This window comes from Macrobrachium rosenbergii, chromosome 59 (assembly GCF_040412425.1).
Source record: "Macrobrachium rosenbergii isolate ZJJX-2024 chromosome 59, ASM4041242v1, whole genome shotgun sequence".
In the NCBI taxonomy this organism is placed as follows: domain Eukaryota; kingdom Metazoa; phylum Arthropoda; class Malacostraca; order Decapoda; family Palaemonidae; genus Macrobrachium; species Macrobrachium rosenbergii.
This window is the reverse complement of record NC_089799.1, coordinates 29,652,650-29,675,210: the sequence shown is the minus strand read 5'-3', so window position 1 is coordinate 29,675,210 and position 22,561 is coordinate 29,652,650. Positions and strand designations below refer to the sequence as shown.

General features: G+C 37.8%; 1 protein-coding gene across 1 annotated transcript in view; it reads right to left on the bottom strand.

Moving 5' to 3' along the window:
- LOC136837409 (uncharacterized) overlaps window positions 1-1,082 on the bottom strand; it is a 535,398-nt gene extending 534,316 nt beyond the window's left edge. Inside the window, exon 1 of the mRNA XM_067102190.1 lies at window positions 1,024-1,082. The gene's annotated coding sequence lies outside the window, so the exon portion shown is untranslated. The remainder of the gene's footprint in view (window positions 1-1,023) is intronic.
- Between the last annotated feature and the right edge of the window lie 21,479 nt (window positions 1,083-22,561).

The window sequence follows — 22,561 nt, the reverse complement described above, 5'->3', positions numbered from 1 at the left end:
ACCTACAACTCTTAGGCCTAGTATGTCAGTGCATGAATTGTACCTCTCTGTGTTACTAAAATTATTACGATGTATATATATCGTGGAAACTTGACAATGCACCGCAAAAATTAAACCTTTACATTACTTAATTACCCAAGGAATCTTGGGTTGACACGTTTTTTTTACACGAATACTTTTAGATTTGTAATGTCGTGTAAATGGTAGACATGGAAACCTTGGCTGCACAAGATATCAGGGTTAATATTGTCTTAGTAGGCCTATGTCCGAAAACCGGTTTAGGTCTCTTACATAGATTTTTATGGGAGCCTTATCCATGACATGAGAATAACTGTTGGCATAATATTGGGAACAAATTACTTAAGCTGTGTCTGATAGCCCTCCAGTAATTGTAAGCCACCCGAATATAAATTAAATCTCCCATCTAAGCCTAAACGGCAAACTTGCCTAACTTCTACTAAGCCTATCATCCCAAGAGCCAGTGTTAAAGAAAACTGGGTTGGATAACTATCTCTGACCGAAGTGAAGACCCTTGGTATATAAAATGCCTATCAGACTGGACATTGTTATATCATCATTATTAACAATTAAACGGTATTCCAATAAAACAAAATATTTAACAAGAACGCATTAGCCTATTAAACTTCCCATACAAAACATAAACCATAGTACCTAGGACAAATACATGACTGTATACAACAAAAATGAAACTTAATATACTTCCTTAAATAAATCCAAACTGTGTCCAGACGAAACTTAATGAAACACAATCAACTTAATAAACACATCATAAACGAAAACTGCACGCTGGGAATTCTCGAAGTCATAAGTCTCCCAAAAGTTCGTCAAACTTATGAAAAGTTTATGACATCAAGAAAAAAAATAAGGTATACTTAAGATGAAATGTGAAGTAAAAAGTAATTTTGAGCACTACTGAAAACTTGTCCCACACAAAATAATCAAACGAACACTAGAAATGCAAGTTTAAACGAGTGATAGAACACAGAGCTCAGGAGCAGTAACCTTCGATCCTCTCAAGCGGCCTAACAGACCAACACTGACGGAGACGGACTCTGGCGTGTTTTCCCTCCGGCTGCTGCCATCTCACGATCTCTCGCATTCCGTAGTTGCCAGTTAACGAATATTTATTAATAACTCTTCCATTTAACGCCATGGCTATTCGGAAATTAGCTATTTGTAGCAGCATCAAAACAAGAGAATGGTATTAATGACACTAGATACTGAGACGAGTCGGAATAACGTCTCGCCCGAATTCAGTCGCTAATCAAATTGTCCTATAATTGTCAAGTTTCATTAGCTTCCTAATTACTTTACAGTTTTAGAATGTACAACGGACGTTTTCAAAGGGCAGAATTTTAAACTTTCATATAAGAACAGCTACATTGTAATCGAACAATTAAGAATTAAGTAAAGGCCGTGGGGGGCGGGAAGCCTTCGAAGTTGCCAGGTAGGGATTTAGTAAACCGCAGGTGATGGGCCCAGGTAAACATGTGGTAGCTGCCACACTCATACCCACCTCCGCCTCCCTCCCGCACCCGATTCCTGGCCGCCTCTTTACAGCCTCGCTAACAAAAGCCTCGCCCCCTATTCCCTGTCACAACAATTTGATTCTCCTCCCTCTTTTTTTCTTTTGTTGAAGCTTTTTTTGTCAGTTTGGTCTCAGACAGATCATTCATTTTCTCTATTTAATCATCCAAATAACTTTTCTGACTAGAGCGAAGTAATGCTAAAGTGATACACACAAACGATTAATCAAGATAACCAGGAAGTCCACCAGCAACAAGTTATTATTGTTGTTTTCTAATAAATACTCACACATCAACTCGCTACATACAAACAAACATACAGAGAGGGTGTGCGTGAATGCACGCGTGCTCTTGTGAGTTTTCAACTACACACTATCTACAGAGGGAGGCTTTCATAAGCATACTGGGACGTGGCTGCTGGACCCGAGCCTTTTACCGTGCCTGCGATTCACCACAGTCGACTAACAGTGTGTGTGAGGACAGCATTCTTGGCCATGTCTTTTCTACTCGGAATTTGCTAATATCAAAGCACTTTTAAGTATGAAAAAATTATCTTCTTCCCACGTTACAAATTCTGACATAACCACTAAAGAACTTTCTGTTTATATAACTGTCTGTGGACTAGTGTTTTGCCGGATAATAAATTCTTTACGCACAATCAAGATAATGACAATAAAAGAAACATCAACATCAAGAGTTGATTTTATATATCGTCCTCTAATTTGTCTTATTACTTCTCCAGTAGGACTTAAACCTTGCGAGAGTTGACCTATAGACATCTAATCAGGATATTAAAAGAGGATATGAACATAGTCAGGCACTTTCTTCTTTTACTTAATGCAAAGGTACTTGGCGTGAGGACAGGCAACATTCGTTGATCATATCCTTCTGAATAATGATGGGGTTAACGCCCTTTGTCAACTCCCTTTGTTGCCTTACTACGTGCGCTTTGGAGGTTTTAAAAGAAGAAAATGCCAGACTGGTTCGATATCATCTGTGAATATCTTGATAGGGAGATTTTAGGCTCAGTTTTGAACGTTTTGTCCTGTAGCAGAGGTATTATTAAAAACAAGTAAAAAATGCGCCGAAGTGTCTTCGGCACACTTCGGCGCAATCGAGTTTGCTGTACAGCGTGTAATCAAGGCCACGGAAAAGAGATCTATCTTTCGGTGGTCTCGGTGTAATGCTATATGAGCCGCGGCCCATGAAACTTTATCCACGGTGGTGGCCTGTCCTATATAGCTGCCAGACGCACGATTATCATATGTTAACTTTAACCTGAAATAAAATCAAAACCACTGAGGCTAGAGGTCTGCAATTTGGTGTTTGAGGACTGGAGGGTGGGTGATCAACATACCAATTAGCAGCCCTTTAGCCTCAGTAGTTCTTAAGATCTGAGGGCAGATAGAAAAAGTGCGGACGGACATACAAAGCCAGCACAATAGTGTTCTTTTACGAAAAACTAAAAATAGTTACTATTAAACAAGGAAAATTATCGTTATTATTATCAAACAAGAGTATGCAAGAAAATCATTAGTGGCCCAGTGTGCGTAAGGGGCTACGAAGCGGCTAATATAGTGATCAAGTGTGCAGAGGGGATCGATAAGCTTCTGATAAGCTTTGTGTGTAGGCATGTGAATCAGATAATGTCGTGGCCGCTTTCTGTCGTGGGTGTTCATCCTTGTTCCTACAATGAAAAGATGAATGTGAAGGTGATTATCGTCTAGTTTACCCTCTCAAGCCTACCTTCCGTAATTAGGTATTAACCCCGATATTTGTCCGCCTGTCAAAGTCCAGGGTAAACTCAGGCTAAGTAATGTAAACGGTCGCACGAAGGTATCGTTTATTAATATAATAATTTGTCGACCGCACAATACAGAAATGGGTGTATATAATACTTTGATCCGCGAGGGGCTAGTACTAAACACGGCGTCCCAAGGAGCTTCCGCCATGTTTAGTGCATAAGCACCTCGGAATGGGTGGATATATGCCGGGTTAGTACCCTGTAATTACAGTAGTATGAGGTTAAGCTTTGAAGAGCGTCTAAGGCAGGGTTTTAAAAGCGGGGAAATGTCTTCGGAATCTTTTAGTGGCAGAGTAGTGTAGAGGAGATGAAACCCCTCTTGCCAAGGTTATTGTAACAGTTTGTACTATACCCGGAAAGAGAAGTTACAAAATCCCGTTTTCTTTCTCTCTAATGAACAACATATTCTTTGCTTTGGAAGCTTGAATTTCAAGTCAATGGCCCCTGTGGATTTGTTTCACATGAATAGGGTTCATCTTCTGAATAATAATAATAATAATAATAATAATAATAATAATAATAATAATAATAATAATATGGACTGTGATTCACTTTATTCGGACCAGACAAGTAAGGATTCAAATGTCTGAATTAGTCAACGTTGACATTCATTTAGCACTGGACAAAAGAACAACGCTCGTTTCGTGCACCTAAGTGAAAAATCACATAAAAATTTAACAAGATATAAAAATATCGTTTCCAGAAATCTCCAAGTCTGTATCAGCACAGCTTGCAAAGGAAAATAATACCAATTTAAGCCTAGGTCAATACACTCTTGACCTCATTCTACACAAGATGTTCGAAGGAGATTTACAAGAGCAACTATACGTCTCAGTAATCCCTGTTAAAGTCCTTTGCCATTCGTTGGTTTATCAAATACCTAAGTTAATCCTCACCTGAAAAGCTGCCTCTGTGTGCGATGGTTGTTTGTAAAACCGAGTCTTTTTGTAGCCGAGTCTTTTTGTGGTCTTCAATTCCAATGCATGCAATTTGCTTGACAACATTTTAAAGAGCAAAACATCTTGAACAATCATATGTAAAATATACATACACACATATATACATATATATATATACATATACACATATATATATATATATATATATATATATATATATATATATATATATATATATATATATATATATATATATATATGTGTGCATATATGCTGTAGGTTTGTCACTGATTCACATGAGACTTTTTTATGTTCTCACATGTTAAGCCACACATACTCTTAAAATATCGAATTCCCTTGAGCTTGGGAATAGCACCCAAAAGGGTAATTATTTTTGATAAGGGCATCTGCCCGGTGTGGATTCGAAGCTATGCATATTTGGATTTATTCCAGAGGTAACATAGACCTATCCACTAAGTTTTATATATACTCGTATATATATTTTTACAGTTATCGCCGCTGGATTGCTAACTCTTAAGAACCTTATGGGGAAAATACCACAGAGCAGGGGGTACAGACAGGCCCACAAACCTAGGAGTGAGAGGAGAGTTTTAGCCATTAACAGTCTCACCTCTTCAAGAGATGGGGTTTATGTGTCCCAAAGGAACGCACTTGGGGGTAGGTAGCTATTTTCCCTGTCTTAATCTCCAGATTCAATTAATCTTCCACTGAGTTTTCCATCTTTTACTGGCCCGAGACCTCTTTCCTTAATTCCCAGGTATGCACCGACCTTGCAGCCTGAAGCAATGCCCCGGACCCTTGGCTTTATACGTTGACGAGAAGCAGCCCTAATTATTCACTGAGTGCTGCCACATGGCTGATGCATACGAGACGTACCATTCAGCCTCCAGCACTTCAAATAGACACTAGTTCCTCCTGACCCCACTGCTCTATCAGTCCGCTCAATAAACTGACCATCTTCTAATCCACTTGTGTGTACTAAGTGTAAAAAGGTAGGGCATTTAGAAGCCAAGTGCAAAGCTAAAGGGGGAGCCATGTCAATGCCCCCTCCAGTCAGTACTCCCATCTTACTCACACTGTAACCACTCCTCGTAAAGATTACACTAAGGTTTGTTGTATTCCTCAAATTTTAAGGATTGCCCCAGATATAAACCTCCAACAACTATTGCTCTAGCAGCCACTCAGCCATCCTCTTTAGGACCCCAGTTGTGGGCACTATTTATGCTGCACCCCCTCGTGGTGGTTATTGCACTCAACAGGTCTCAGCTCTTGAAGACACTGGCGCTCAAATCTCCCTTATTAGGCGAGACAGTCCCCTTTGGGCCCATTATTGAATAAAGCAAGCCTGTAAGTATTGAAGGCATTGATAATTGGAGGCTGACACTCCCGAAGGTCTGATTGAGGGTCACTATACCACACAAAAGTAGGATTTGTACAGTAGGAGTAGCTGACCATATTCCTGGAGGTTATGACCTCCTCCTAGGACAGGACCCCACCTCCTCATTCCCTGTCCGGGTCAGTCAAGGGTCCTACCCTGTGGGCATTTCCGTCCGCCGCAGCTGTTCATTCCGGCCTTGTTGTTGAGCCGCAGCCAGTGTCTATGCCTGGCCAGCATAGTACTCCGACCAGTCTGGTCGTTGAGCCCCCACAGAACCAAATTCTGGTTCTTTTCAAAGTGTACAAACATGGACGTCCAGCACTCTTGGTCCTGAGGCCGTTGATGTCTCCTCTCTGAATCCAGTACCTGAGCCTGCCTTAGTGCCCGTGCCAGTGCACGATGCAAATCTCCCTTCAGGAGATCCCAACCTGGGCCGCCCCCCTCTCATCTACAGGTCTGGCCCTGCTACCAGTGTCCAGCTGAGAGCCAGCCCGAAATTTAGTAAGTCTTTTCCGGATTCCCCTGACCTCAGCGGAAGCTCGTCCCCCAGCGTGGCCTCACAACCCAAGTTGGTCCTTGTAACCTGCGAGCCCCTCGCACCTACATCCACCTCTTCTACTTCATCACAGTCGCCAGTAGACAAGCCTCTGGTGGACGAATCTATGAAAGAAGTCCTGTTTAAGCTGGTTACCAACGTGGTGGCCATACAGCAAAAGCTAGCAGAACAAGTTGGCACCACCACTGTCCAGGTTGTCGCAGCAGCCGGGGCCGTAGCCAACTCAGTGCCTGTTTCGCCAGATGACGGAACATCCACAGCCACTCCAGGTCTAAGTAGTGGTATTGTGGGCTCAGACCTGGCCCCAGGGTCTTCTCAACCTCCACTGGAGCTGCATGCCAGGTTCCAGCTAGGACACCTAAGCCTAATGTGCAAAGGAAAGCAAGGAGGAAATGAAGTGGGGAGCGTAGGAGATTCAGGTAGTCACTACAGCCATCGTGCTCTTATGGCACTCATATCACATAGCTGTAACAGTGCCTCATCTTAATAGAGCAATCCTAGCCCCTGATCCAGAAAGGATGTCTAGGGCTGTCTCCTACCTTAATCAGTATTCTTGTTTTGAAGAAATTATTTTGTACTTTGCTAAGTCTGTTCTTTAGCCCAACAAGCTGAAGAGCATGTCCTGGCCATCTTAGCATTTTGTTGCATTCTTTTATTACATCTTGTTGAAATTTATTTCAGTTTGTAGCATGTATCATAGAGTAACTAACTCATGTATATTTCGATATTCTCATGCTGATAAACTTGTATTATTAACATACTTCATGTACATGCACATTATGTCATAGATCAAATTAATCTTTTGTAATTTCAATTATGCTCTGCATGTAGCTAGGTATCATTTGGTCCTGTGTTAGCTTAGTTCTGTGTGAAATTCAGTTAGCTCTTTTATGACCCTGAGTCAATACCATTGCCAGTTACATTTTAGTCCACAGACAGTACCTTTAAATAAACGCAGACACCCTTTATGCTAGTGTTAGGGGCATTAAGTTAAGTTAGCTAGCAAGCTCACTCCTAAGGGGATAAGCTAGGGTATAGCTCAGACTATTCCCAGTGGCTCACTAGTGCAAACCTTCACGCCAGAAAGGGAGTGGAATGTCCGCTTAAAGGGGGAGCTTTTATGGTTATCACCGCAGGATCGCTAACTCTTAAGAACCTTATGAGTGAGAGGAGTGAGAGGAGAATTTTAGCCATTAACAGTCTCACCCTCTTCAAGGGATGGGCTTTATGTGTCCCAAAGGAACACACTTGGGGGCAGGTAGCTGTTTTCCCTGTCTTAATCTCCAGATCCAATTAATCTCCAGTTGAGTTTTCCACCTTTTACTGGCCCAAGACCTCTTCCCTTAATTCCCAGGTAAGCGCCAACCTTCCAGCCTGAAGCAATGCCCCAGACAACATACGAGGCTTTATAATGCGACAGCAGCCTCCATCAACTGTGAGCCGGGGTGACTGTGAAACTCACATTTTTTCCACACTGGATTGATTGCCATTCCCAGACTTGGATCACATCGACATAAGGTTGTGTGTGTGCAAGTAATAACAGGAAGCAATGAAGGTACGTGCCGCAGAAGGGAAATTGGTTGGTCAGTGTCTTTTTCTCTGACTCGTTTTTTATCATCTCTCCCTCGCATTTCAACGCTCAAGTAAATTCTTTGTCTCTTCGACATGAACAGCTATTTGCTATACCAATTCCTTGAACAGTGCATAACATAATTCTCGCAACTTGCTCAGAAGTAAGTAGAGTAAAGGAATTCCCTCCAATCTTTGTATTAACTCATTTATAGAGAGGTAGTAACTCGGTAGTAGTCTGATCTGGAATTGTCTCATTTCCAGGAGTGTTATCAATATAGTTACCTACAAAGCCATGACTCTGTGTTCCCAATTGCCTGTAGATTCCACTCATACTGAGGTGGATAGAAACTCATTGCCAATTTGGCTTACAGTCCACCTGCAAGTGGCCAGTATTCGTGAATTTAATGCATTGTCATTCACTCAGTCATTGCTGTTGTGTTCCTTTTCCATTTGTTATTTTAGTGAGTACCCAAATTTTCCCTGTTAAATCCACCCTGTTGTGTGTGTGTAAGTAATAAACTAATGTTAAGAAACACACTTTCACTTGGTGACCTTTCCAATTATTAATTATTCTCTAATTATTCTGTTTGTGGGCTTACAAGGGTTTTACAAGGCTAAGATTATTCACTTAAAAATAAAGCACGCTATCCAATGACCCTCGTAATCCATAATATATCATATATATATATATATATATATATATATATATATATATATATATATATATATATATATATATATATATATATATATATACATATATATATATATATATATATATATATATATATATATATATATATATATATAAATGGATATATCTAATATTTATATTAGAAAAGGACCTCATTAAAACTGGATGGTATCTTGAGGAGTTTTTATTCAGAAAAAGTTACAAACTTTCATGGACAAACAGTCCATATTATCATATATATATATAGGTCCTTTTAGTAATTCTACTAATGCACAGAACAATTGTGTATGTGATAAATATATATATATATATATATATATATATATATATATATATATATATATATATATATATATATATATATATCGTATAAACAATACAAACGCTTCTTAGAAATACCTGTTTCAGCCTTACATATACCAATGACTGAACTGAACGAAGCAGTAAAATACTAACCAATCAAATACCCTCTTCATGCGTGACCAAAGACCACCCTTTGTAACTCTCCCTGATCCTTCAACGTCACAACACGCATACCTCCATCTACTCTTCGCCCTACCCCCCCCCCCCGCTCCCTACTCTTCTTTCTCTCCTTCCTTTTACTCTTTCACCTTCTTCCATTTCCTCCATCTCCTTCTACGCCTCTTCCTCTTTCTCTTCTTTTCTAATCTTTTCTCAGAGTGTTGACAGGAAGGTCGTTCGACCGAAAGCGAAAATCCCCAGCGAAAAGGACAGAGAAAAACGTCAGGGAAATATTTCATCATCTGGTCCCTACACAGATCTAACCCTTTCCGAAGTCCTAAACACCGCCTTTTATGGACATTAACTCGGCTTCACCGAGATTCTTCGTGGTGACAGTCGTCAATTTAGCTCTGCGTGTTTTTTTTTTTTTTTTACCCTTTTCAGTGATACATAGCTAAGGTAGAAAGGACAAAAGGATTAAGAAAAAAAAAGGTTTCCTACTTTTATCGCTGGAATTTTAAGGGCCCAAGAAGCTGGCTATCCAGTTTCTTTAATAAAGCTTGATTTGATCACCCTCATATCCAGTGCCTAGGAAGGTCGCTTCTCAAATGGAGGGATCTGTTGTCCTAGAAAATAATCAGAGGATGATTCCAATTACGTATTTCAGCTTATAATTGCCACTCATGGGAGGAAGGCAAAGTAAGATGAATTTCCTTATGTAATGATGAACTTTATGAAAGGTGCACCAAAACCAAATCCTGTGCTTCCTAATTCCTCGAATCTAAGCTCACTGACAGGTGATAATTAGTCTCATATGAGTGGCCATGTGGTCGATCTACCCAAGAGTGACAACCAGGAAATCTGAACAAAAATGAGTTGAGAGAATTTATGCTTTCAGTCAGTTGATCATCTGGCTCAGTGAGACACCTTACAACGTCTTACATTAAGCTCATGACTTTGGGATAGCAGGGAATGGGCAGTAAATGAATTGATACCTTTTAGATATCTGAGTAATCAGGGCGATTCCACTGACGTTGTTACCTATGTAATTTTTACATAAAGAATAAGCTGAATTACCTGGCAAGAATGATTAGATGCTGGAATGAACGAAGGAGGATATTCTGTGAATGAAAATCATATGAATACACATTACGATCATGATCATTAAGGCAAGGTACCTTTCCTCTCTCTCTCTCTCTCTCTCTCTCTCTCTCTCTCTCTCTCTCTCTCTCTCTCTCTCTATATATATATATATATATATATATATATATATATATATATATGTATGTATGTATGTATGTATGTATGTATGTATGTATGTATGTATGTATGTGTGTGTGTGTGTGTGTAAAATGGGCTATTTAGGAAATGAATGCACTGAGACTTTTTTAACAGTAGGGCCGAACTCAGGCCCCTCACTGGTGAAACGAGGTCAGTCAACCACTGAGTGTGTGCGTGTGTGTGTATGTGTGTGTGTGTGTGTGCTCGTAATTTTGCGTGTAGAAGCAACACACACATGATACCCACATCTAAAGGATTGCCTATGATAATAAATACAATTAGTGCAGCAGCGTTCTTCATATCATTATATTCCCAAGAATATAATGGCTGGCATTCACTTTAATAAGGCCTTCAGTGATTTAAGATGAACAAAGACCTCCTCTAGAGGTGCTGTTCATTTTTCAAGTAAGTCAAATCGGTGAAACTGAACATGAGGGCAAATAATACAAATTACTAGTTCAAAAGTTTTTACAGCATGAATCTTTACTAGCTGAAGGTTTCACACGTTGCCTAATGAATGAACTCGGTCAAATTAACATCGGTCTATTGTCTCAGAATTGCAAGAACAAGTCGTTTTGCTATGGGCAATAACAATTTATTTATACTTGTACGAGTCATGAATTTTTTATTCCTTCGAGGGACTATTTGAGATAGTAACTAATTATGGTAATTTTTAATATATTTTGAACATTAAGAAAAAGCAATTACTTAGTGATCATTCAGTAAAAGTTAGACCTCTGAATAAAGTTGCACTTGTTATTGACAGTATAGTAGTTGAGCCGATGGTAGTTTGTAAGAAACTACTTTTACATAAAGAAGTCCTTAAAAGTCGGTCATTTTATTTAGTTTAGCGTTATTTTACTATACCCCACAAGAAGGTGGAAAAGGCTATACATTTCTTTTAGCGCTCACAAAGGTAATTTTTAGTGCTGGTTTAAAATAATGATCAACGCCACAAAAGTTCCGGTGTTGGGAGTTGCACTAGAATCAGTGTCAACTGCAGGAGTCTTATATAAGTGTATGTTCCAGGTCTAGGTGTGTGGGACCCAAAAGCTTCATGAGCAAAGGTTACGGGACTGGCACTCTTAAAGGCAAACGGTTCCACTTCAAATATAAGTACTCCCCGAATATGAGATGTGCTTAGAGGATTTTATAGAGATCATGTTTCAACAACAGTTGTTTCCAAAGAGGCGATCCTATGTAAATGTATCTGAGTCCCATAACATTTGTAAGAAAACGGAACAAATGAGTGATTTTATGAAAAATTTTCACATCATCATTACTTATTATTTTTTATCATTTGCTTGGGTTGAGCCTCATAGTATTCACACACACACACACACACACACCATTGCTAAACCTGTCATTTTTTCAGGCAACAATTTAATGTTAATGCCGAAGGTCATAAACACCTGAACAACTCGGCTTTCTATCACTTGACTGATTGATTGATTTGCGTTACGCAAAACTGGCATTGCAACTACGAGGGTCACAGACATCGAACATACCTTATTACTACATTTTTGCAAAAAAATAAAAACCGAAAAAATAAAAACCAAAAAACTCTCATCTGATGACATGTATACCATTTTCTCTTTCCTGTAATTACCCTCCTAGCTTAACAACATGAAATTAAATATATATGTAAAAAAAACTTAAATACTTACGAAATAACGGCATTCCAAACTCTAAGACCTGGCAGACTCTTTCAAGTGTTCATGAGATAGAATTTGCTGATCGACTGATGGCAGCAACATCCTCAAACGCCTAGAGTTCTGAAAATAGAAACAAAAGCCTTACGGTTACCCACGTGCAACTTACAACTAAAATTATATAAATCAAACTAGGAGAAAGAATTTTCTTAGAGAGGTGTAATACAAAAGAAGTTGTAAAGGTTAAGCGAGGATCACAAGTACTAATGGCTCTATGTATGAATGACAGCTATTAGGAGGCAAATGTTTAGACCTAGGGTACATATATAAGGGCTTAAATATCTTTATGAACACTGGAAGAAGGGATTGTGGCTTGTAACAAGTGTAATGTGCACTCTTCCACCCTCTGAAACAGACATAACACTGCCATTGTCAACTTATCCAGAAAATTACTAGGTCAAAAAAAAAAAAATTACAGATAAACTTTACCAATTGTAAGAAAAAGCATTTCAAACATCATTTCAAAAGATAAAAGAACAAGCTAAAGTATCTGGTGTCGAATAGTTCTGTAAGAAGAGTATTAGGAGGTATTAGGAAGACATTTGGCCTAGGCCTATGATGGCGCTGTTTTCGCCTGGTCAGTCATTTTGTTTCATTGGTCAATAGTGGATAAATACTCTAAGAGTCTGGTGAACTAAAATTAAGGTTGAATGACTCAATGAATTTTGAAAATCTAAAAATATTCTCAATCAATATTAACTTCTGTTTGCCTGGCAACATCTTGCAGCAGAATTTTGATAGTCCAGTGTGCAGTGTGTGAGTGTGTAGAAGTATGAAGGTTTCGGCCCGTTTAACGTGAAATGCTCTGACGAAAAAGTCAAATCAAGTACGAGTATTTGTCTGAATTTGAATAATTTCTTTTCGGAAAGAATGAGCAGAAATCTCTATCCCAATTTTATGAGTTCGTAATATGAGGGTAATCTTACTTTAAAATGCATTAACGCAAGTACTACCACTTGTTGCGTCCTAATGACCACGAGATTTTACCCTAAAGGTTTTATCAGTTGTGACACTGGAAAGGTACTAATTCATTTATATGTTAAACACATGTCTCCTTGAACCTTCTATCAAAGAACAAAAAAACAAAATACAACTCCACCTTGATAAAATAAAATATGAATAAAATGTAAATGTGAACTCCAAGTTACTTGGAAAAAAAAGCATGGTAAAAACGCAATCCTGATCAATAAAGTGGCTGTAAAGTGTGATTAAAAACAATTATGACCTTCACATTGGCAAAATTTCCACTATATTATTATTATTATTATTATTATTATTACTATTATTATTATTATTATTATCCCATGATATATCTTCTAGAACGTCGAAACATATCATAATTCTGCGATTATTAAAAGCAAAAGTTTTTCAAAGATAAGGAGCTGCAGTACTTTGGACAGCAAATATTTAGGAAAAAATACTTTGTTGCTCTGGAGAGCTATTCCACATGAGTGCAAGTTATTTGTAGATATAAGTGACATAATCAAACCATGGAAGGTTTCGCATTTGCTGTCCCTATTAATGGAAAAAAAACAACCAAAGGAACTATTTCTCACTGTCAATTTCCCAAAAGCTAAGGAAATACATGGCACCACTACTGTACTTGCTTACCCCTCTTGCAGGTATAAAGCGGAGGTTGCGAACGCGGGAGGCAATCATTTAAAAGCAGTTCTTCTTCTCTTCTGTTCTCTGAAGGTTTCAGGAGTTGAAGCTCACTACATTTTATCCTCTCCGAGTCATGCGACCTCTCCTTAATCAACCAGTGCGGATGTCTACGCCAAATGGGTTTTAATTTTTTGTGTCAACATCGCCACCAACAACAAGCGATGCAAATGGCCTCTGTGAAATTCTTGTAATTTCACGCCCACTAATCTCTTCCACTGATCTCCAGCCTCCCGTCTCATAGTTCTCACCCAAGTAAATCTGTCATCCAACTCTTCTGGTGCTCAGAGGATACCAGCTGACACTATCACATACTGTCCTCCCGGGATGCTGAAAAGGACATTTTTAAGACATCTCCACCTCTCGTTCGTCATTATCTCATCTGACATACATATGGAACTCCCGTAATTCTGCTTATGGTATCATTTCTTTATTCTCATACCGGCAAAGTTCCCTGGACATGGTTTCATTGTCACCCAATAATTCATTTCCGTATAGCAACGGAGATCGTACTAGATCAGTGACCCCTTAAACTAATGTGCGCGCTTATGCCAGAAACTTCCAGCGGGTGCGGGTGGCGGACTGCGGGTTTGTCTTGGCGGTTAGAAAAACCGTTCGCTCAGGAATGGAACACATCTTGAACGCAACTACTCATCAAAGCCAACGGTTGCATCCGAACTAATGACAGTACCAGAGTTAGGTTAAAAGGTATTAGAGAATTTCAGCTCTCCATTTGTTTCACCAACTAAATGTACCGGTGATGACCTCAGAGTATCAATGGGAGGTTGGCATGGCTCAATGTTTTTAGTATAGTCCTAGGATTTGAATCAAAATATTTCGTCCTTTGCGTATTTACTATTTATTCCATTAGATAACGACGTCCACAATGGAAAACTTATGTACAAGTATTAGAAATCTGAATTTGTGCATGACACGTAAAAAAAAGCAGCCAAATTTCTTCAAATCATGGTAAAAGTTACCAGCTGATACGCATGTACAGTACGCTATCACCATTTCACACAATATATGAAAGCTCTCTGATTTAACCGGGCCCTTCTCTCGACTGTTTACTTACAACAGTTGAATTTATTATTATTATTATTATTATTATTATTATTATTATTATTATTATTATTATTATTATTATTATTATTATGCTGTGAATTCCAAGAAGCACGAAATGGTTAAAAGATCTGCTGGTGAATACATATCTATAAATACACTTTGAATTTTCAGAACAGCAGTTTCATCAGTTAAAAAGTGAAAGCGGGCAAACTGACCTTAAGTAAACAGAAAAAAAGTAAACATTCTGATGCTAAAAGAGTTTCAGAAAGTTAAGTCCAATAATCCATTCTATTATTGACTTTGTTTCGTATTAGCTAAAGTGAGTGACAAAATGAGTAAAAGATACGGTTTTACTGTAAACATCGTCTTTTGTTTTTCAATCAAGCGAAAATTTGGATACAAAAAATATCACTGTGGGGGACGTATAACAAATTTTCACGTTAGCAATGACCCATCAGTTCCACTGAGAGTAGACTGAATTGGGTTTTTGCTAAATATTTTTTACTCTTTCCTATCAAAATTATCTGCATGGTGCTGGAAATTATCAAATAAAAACAAGAAAATGGAACCAAAATATCTGCCTTGAGATAACAGAGGAAACATCCTTGATTGGTTCATTCTGGTCTGCGTGAAACTTGCTGGGGCTGAAGCTTACTATGTTAACTGGTATTTATCATGGGAGTAAAGTGAAACTGGATTCCTTTGTCAGCTTTTATTTGTCTTTTATAAATATTGCCCTTGTTATGGCTGAAATACAATGGGCCGCATAATCATAACTTCAAAATACAATGACACAGGACTGTCATTCGTCCTTAATGTCATATATGGATAAAAGTATAATGGCATACAAATACACATGTGTTGTCTAATGAACGAAGGTTTGTATCTGTGAAGGAACAAATTAAAATCCGACATAATTAGATTTCCTCCAGTCGACCGCGTGGAGTGTTGTTGATACATGCTGAGACTTATTCATCAAACAGAATTACGTATACGTAACAGTATTATAAATGACAAATGTATACATTCAATGCAGATAACAAAATCGTAGGACTCATTTTCAAAGGAAAACGCAAGTAACCGTTTTGGAATATAATATAAGTTACTCATTCTTTTACGTAAAGAGAAGGTATTCATATCATCATTCTTTTACGTAAAGAGAAGGTATTCATATCATCAAGATTAAACCCGTACAGGCAAAGAAACCTACAGCAGACCTCGTTCTTCTTATACACCAAGCTGCAACCCCTATTGGAAAAGCCCAAGCTAAAATAGGGAAAGCAGCCCTGTACGAAGAAGGAAGTACAGAGATATAAAATAAACTACAAAGAAATGAAGAAAAATAAATAGATACATACATACTATAAATAAAAGTAACAAAGAAGCTATGAAGTGTGATTAATGCCAACCTACCCAAGAGTCTGAACTTCTGAAGTTCCAGTGATTCAACTACATGACAGAGAAAATCATTTCATAATTTGGTCACAACAGGAATAAACTAGCAGATATCTGTATGGCACTGAACCTCACAGAAGAAAAAGACCAGACAGCTGAAATAAACAGCATCTAGTGCTACGTGGAGCACAGTATAGCTTAGGAAGATCTGAGTGCAAAGGATGACCACAGTTATGAAATATTTTAATAAACATGCGCCATGAGCACATTGAACGACGGTGCTAGAGACTGATACCAAGATCTAGGGTAAGAAATTTAATGGCACTCAAGTTTCTGTTCAACAAGTTGCTCCCGTTGGACAAAAGCGTATGCTGTCATAAAGCCCGTTTCAAACTAAACCAACCACCAGCCAGTTCGGCCCATGTGAAAAATAAGAAATAAGCAACATAAAGGATTGTGAAATACAGAGGAGGTAAATGAAGTTCGTAATGATTTAAAAAGATGACTCTAAAAATCATGAAATCTCTGCTAATGGCTGCACTTTTTCTCACACGTGGATTGGCTAGACTCAAAAATATCTTTTTGTCAAACTCTTTACAAACGAAACAAATCCTTTTTTTTTTCCATGGTCAATTTCACTAACACAGGCGTTAATTATCAGCATTCAAAGGGCTACGCTTTTCTATATTTTCATATTCGGTCTTTTTATCGGCTATATTCAGCAATGATATATTTTTCAAAAAAGAAAAAAATATTTACCAGGGGAATAAAGGTGTTTCGTTTTGGTCAATGTTTAGAACTGCAAAATTAATCTTGTCATTCGCGCGAACAAACATGGCGTTAGTTTTTTCCCCCCTCTTTTGATACTGCACAGTATTTGTGTTGATCGAGTCTCTCGGCAGGCCCTTCCCCCGATTGACCAAAGCATTTTTATCAAAACCCGTAAATGGCGACAGGATTTTTTATCTGAAGGAGGCAAGGGGAACGCCAAACGTCTCTCAAAAAAAAAGGGTGGAAGCCAATCAAAATAATCTCATAACAAGGTAGATTATAAAGACAAGTAAACGTTACAATTTTAATCACCATACACCTGATATCTTTAACTTCTGTTGAAAGATTAAATCATCATATCATCATGCCAATAATAATAAGATTACACAATTTGTAAAAAGGCATGAGACTGAGTTATAACTAACCTCCCTGCAAGGCTGAAACACAACAGGATAAGCAAGAGGCTACTTATCTGAGTTTGGAACTCGTAACAAGCCTCATGAGCCTAGTGCGCGCAGCCAACTTTACAGCAAAATAAAACTTTCAAGACATAAGGAACGGAAAAAAATAAGTAGTAGGGTAATCAGATTCAACTCCACGGCATGCTTCCAGCTCGAATAATGAATTATTAAAAACTAGTTGCTGTCATTACCATGAAATTTGTTTACAACGTTAGATGTGAAAAAATATAATTTCTCAGAAGAAATTCTAAAATATAAAATATGTACGTTTTACACATGGGAAAATTAGCCATTTCGGAAATCAAATATGAAAGTGCAATAAAAAAAAAAAAAAGAATATCAAACTGTGATGGCATGCAAATTATCTAGAAATTTCTTTCTTAACAGAGGGTAAATAACATATTACAAAAAAAGCTGTATTTCTTTCTGTAATCATATGTCATTTATATGTTAAAACCTTTTTCTTGCTGCACTGTTTTTGAAATTTGTGGAACAGAGCAGCGAAATCAAGGCCCCTCCGTATGCAACACAGCGCTGAAAAAGGGAGTGCAAAGTTCCAGGGGGCTACAGGACCTCCTCAGAACTAACTAACTGGCTTTCAGTAATGGTTCCGAAATCTTGAAAAGAAGACTTCACATGGTTGCTAAACTGCATCACCAAAACACTTTGGTAATTACCAATTTGTTCAAAGCGAAAGTATAATTTGAGGTAATTTCAACACAGAACACGATACCGCTTTACATCAGAATAATTTTCATTTGCATACTCAGTACCTTATCATATAACGTTAAACATTTATATCACGCATTAATGCAGACTTTGATATGTGTGCTCCCCCACATATCAACGTCTACATTAATGCATGATATAAATGTTTAACGTTATATGATAAGGTACTGAGTATGCAAATGAAAATTATTCTGATGCAAAGAGGTGTCGTGTTCTGTGTTGAAATTACCTTAAATTATACTTTCGCTTTGAACAAATTGGTAATTACCAAAGTGTTTTAGTGATGCATCTCCTAGTGCCTCACCCTTTCAATTTTTCAGTTACAACATATAATGCGCAAATAGGTCATTCACATACTTCACTTCCATAAAGGAGAGTTGACTCAACAAGTCTTGGCTCCCATGCCTCTTTTTATATTTCATTCACATACTTCACTTCCATAAAGGGGAGTTGACTCAACAAGTCTTGGCTCCCATGTCTCTTTGCAGTCCTATCAGCATCCACCCTTGTCTCAGACCCATTACTGCACTAAACAAGTCACTCTCTCATCTACATAGCATACTATTAACTTCCATCATAAAAGTTTTTGATAGTTGTCAACTACTTACATTTTATTCGATACAACCTTTTATAGCTTTCATAAAAAACATTTTACCCACACGTATACACACACACACACTCCCTGGCCTAAACCTACACTGATCATACTCCATCTGTAACTAGGTCACATCTTACTTTTTTGGACGAAATCTCACTATACACCTACCCTGGTATTCTAAGTAATATTATAACCATGCAATTCTAACAATTACCTTTATAACATTTACCTTTGTGTAATGGAACAATTACTCCTCTCACCATTCTTTAGGAACTTTTCACTTATCCAGATTTACCATGCTAACCATTTTCAGCCACTCACTCACATTATCAATATTTCACTTGTAATCCCATCAACTCCAGGCGTCTTTCCATTCTCAGCCTCTTAATGACCCTCCTTCTGTTCTAATGCCTAACTTGCACAAGCAGTCTCGTCCTCCCCTAACTATTCCATTCTTGCTTCAGTCAGCTCTGCCTCTTTTATCTTCTGCAATCAACAGATCTTAAAAATACTCATTCCACTGACCCGGGACTGAGGTCCCTCAGAGTATGTTCATATGCATTTTTTCTTTGGCTCATTCATGCGTTCAATAAGCTTTCCCTCGACATTTACTTCCTAGTATAACTACTTATTTTCTCTAAAGTTTCCTAACAGTTGGTGGTTCCAGAGAGAAAAAAAAAACAACAGTTATTGCCACATTCATACTTTGATTCTGATTCATGGATGAATATTACCCGCCTCATATGCCTTTGCAGAATGGTAGTCAGCAAAGCAATGAACCTCCCTGCACGGTGCACCATCCTGCAAGTCACACTGCCAATTCCTGGATACTGAACACCTTCCTTTAAATATTTTGTTCCCACCATCTACCTAGCTCTGCCAAGGTCTCCCTCTCCTCCTCTCTCATATCTGAATTATATACTCATTTTCCCAAACTATTGCCTCCCATTCTTTCCATAAGTCCATGTCAACAGAGATCTATCCTGTCGCATTTGCTAACTGTTTTAAAATCTGCTAATTTCTCACCTTTTCAGCTCCTCTTACATTACATATACCATGGAAAAAATAACGCATCTCAACAGTTTCACTGCTTTACATTTTTGTTAGCATTTGACATTCGCACTTCACTTCCATGAAGGAGAGTTGGCCCATAAATGCCGTCATATTTTCAAATCTGGTTTCTGGATACCTCTCAAGAGTCTTTCTAATCTTTTGCACACTTCCCTAGCTTCATTCCCTGTTCCACTTATTCTGTGACCCACTTCTTTTCACATCCTACTACCCATTATATTTTTACAAAAATACATATACATATTGACCGCTTTCCAGAAAAATTCTGTAACTTTGGAGCCATCCCTCAAATCCAAAATATCTGACTTGTACTCTTTTCTCTTTCATTAACATGCAGGAATAAATTCCGTTAGAAATGAACTATGAAACCACTTGATGACATAATTCATAAACTATACATAGGCAGAATTATAGAATTATTAGGTAAAAGTTAGAACAAATTCGTTAAGCTAACACGATAACCTATAAAGGAGTAACAGCCAGTGAAATCGCTTCATGGTAAAATAACCTTGTGAATATGATACAATAGGAGTAAAATGGGAAATCACAGCTGAAAAATACAATTAAATATACTTAACATGAGCATCAGTAAAAGCTGCAATTATATATCAGAGAAAAATGTATACACACACATATATCTGAGTGTGCAGTTAGCGCCTGCGCGTTATGTGCTGTATGTATGCGCATAAGGCAAAAGATAGTTATCTAGAACATTTATGACATTCATGACAGCATAGTCAAATTCCCCCAAAACAAACCACCATAATAAAACAAGTAAAATGAGTACAGCCACTAACGGTCTTAGGCATAAAAAAAACAAGAATTGTAATGATGACACTGATGAGGAAAAAAAAGGAATGAAAAAACGCAATAAACAGGTGGTTGAGGGAAGAGCGTAACAGATGGTGGGGACGGAAAGGGCGCCCAATGCGACTCGGTGAACTGATGACCAGCTCGGAATTCTCTGTCTCTGTTTTTGCGTCTGTTTTCTTATCTACACTTTCTCTACAGTCATTCTCTCTCTCTCCATATATATATATATATATATATATATATATATATATATATATATATATATATATATATATATATATATATATATATATATATATATATATATATATATACATATATATATATATATATATATATATATATATATACATATATATATATAAATATATAGACTCTAGGGAAATCGGTACCACAGAAAAGCTGATATACAGCTAAATAAGAAAATGGAAGAATTGAGAGAGAGAGAGAGAGAGAGAGAGAGAGAGAGAGAGAGAGAGAGAGAATGGAAGCACACGATAAAACTAAAAAGAAAAGAAAAAAATACCGAACATAGTTCATATCGAGGAAAGCAAAAGAAAAGGTTGACAATAATACCAAACTGCGCCATTGCGGGCACAGAGGTCATCCAACCCATGAGGTCAGAAGATCTCACGGAGCTTACCATTCATGAGTCAATACCGTTCATAAAATCTGACTCGTCTCTACTGTTGTCATTTCGTGTATACTGAATGGTCAAGAATTATTTAGTTTTTTTTTTTTGTCAACAATAAGCCGTTTCCCCTAGCGAGGGGTGGATCTATAGAAGAAGAGACACATTGGTCGCTGTCATATTCATACGTTAACGGCTGAATCGTGGATGAATCCCATGTGCACATCATCAGTCATTTCATTATTATTATGATTTAAAATATGCCTTAAAGGCCACTGATTGTCAACATAAGCTTTTATAGAATAAGTGCGCTATAAATGAAGAGCTAAAAGATTGAAGAGAAAATTCAGTAACAAAATAAATGTAAATGAACCAGCAAACAGAGAGCTCGAGACTTAAGTAATTTTATTACCATGACAATTACTTTTGGTAAAGTTAGCATATGAAGTACGTGCAGAGCAAATTTATAATGCCTAAGGGACACGAAAAACACTTCCATGTAAAAATCCGTTTGAGTATCTTTTACACCAAGTTGTTTCCATCCAATGAGTAGTGAAATTAACCCTATTCGTCTCGCATAAAAGGGCTGTGTTTACTGATAACCTGCTATAATCGCTGAAGGGGATAAATCCCAATAAATACATTTACACAGATTAATACACTCAAATAAATACACTTACACAAACTTGTTAACAATCATGCAAGCGCATAGCTAACATCAAAACACATAAATATAAAAGTAAAATCCTACATCCATAAGAAACACTATAAATGATTGAAGCATTAAGCATGTCGTTGCCTCTAAGTTCCAATGCCGGCTACTTTACAATCAGTCATTCATTCATTCTCATTTCATTAACAAGATTATCTGATCCTTTAAAGGTCATACAAACAAACTGACAGTTCGACTCAGCTGTCTCATCATAGTGCAGTTAATTTACTCCACCCGACTCGCCCTCCATCCCCTTTCCCCCCCTCTTCTATCAGCTGTGAGACGCCTTCGTCTACCCTACGTTATATCACTCACGTTAAGCGAAGTCGAAGGTTGCGGATTACTATAAAATACAGTTAAACTGAAAACCACTACCGCGCCCCTCTGGTTCGGTAGCTATACCAGTTAACGTGCAAAATGGACGCCGTGTTTAGTACCAGCCCCTTGAGGACGAACATTAAAACATAAAAAAGGTCAGTAAATACCAGATGCACAAACAGAAGAAATAAACACAAACAAAAACATGGACAAAAAGCGGTAAATACTCCGGTTGGTGAATGGAGGGAACCGGGCCGAGTTTTACCTAAAATACTGGTTTTTGTTCATGTGACGGATTTCTGCAAAATTCATCATTTCATAAATTCGAAATTTTCTAGGAAAGTTAGAACTGAAATTTTCTTTCTAGAGGTCCTTAATGCTTTAAGGTTTAAAACGCCATTGTATGTAC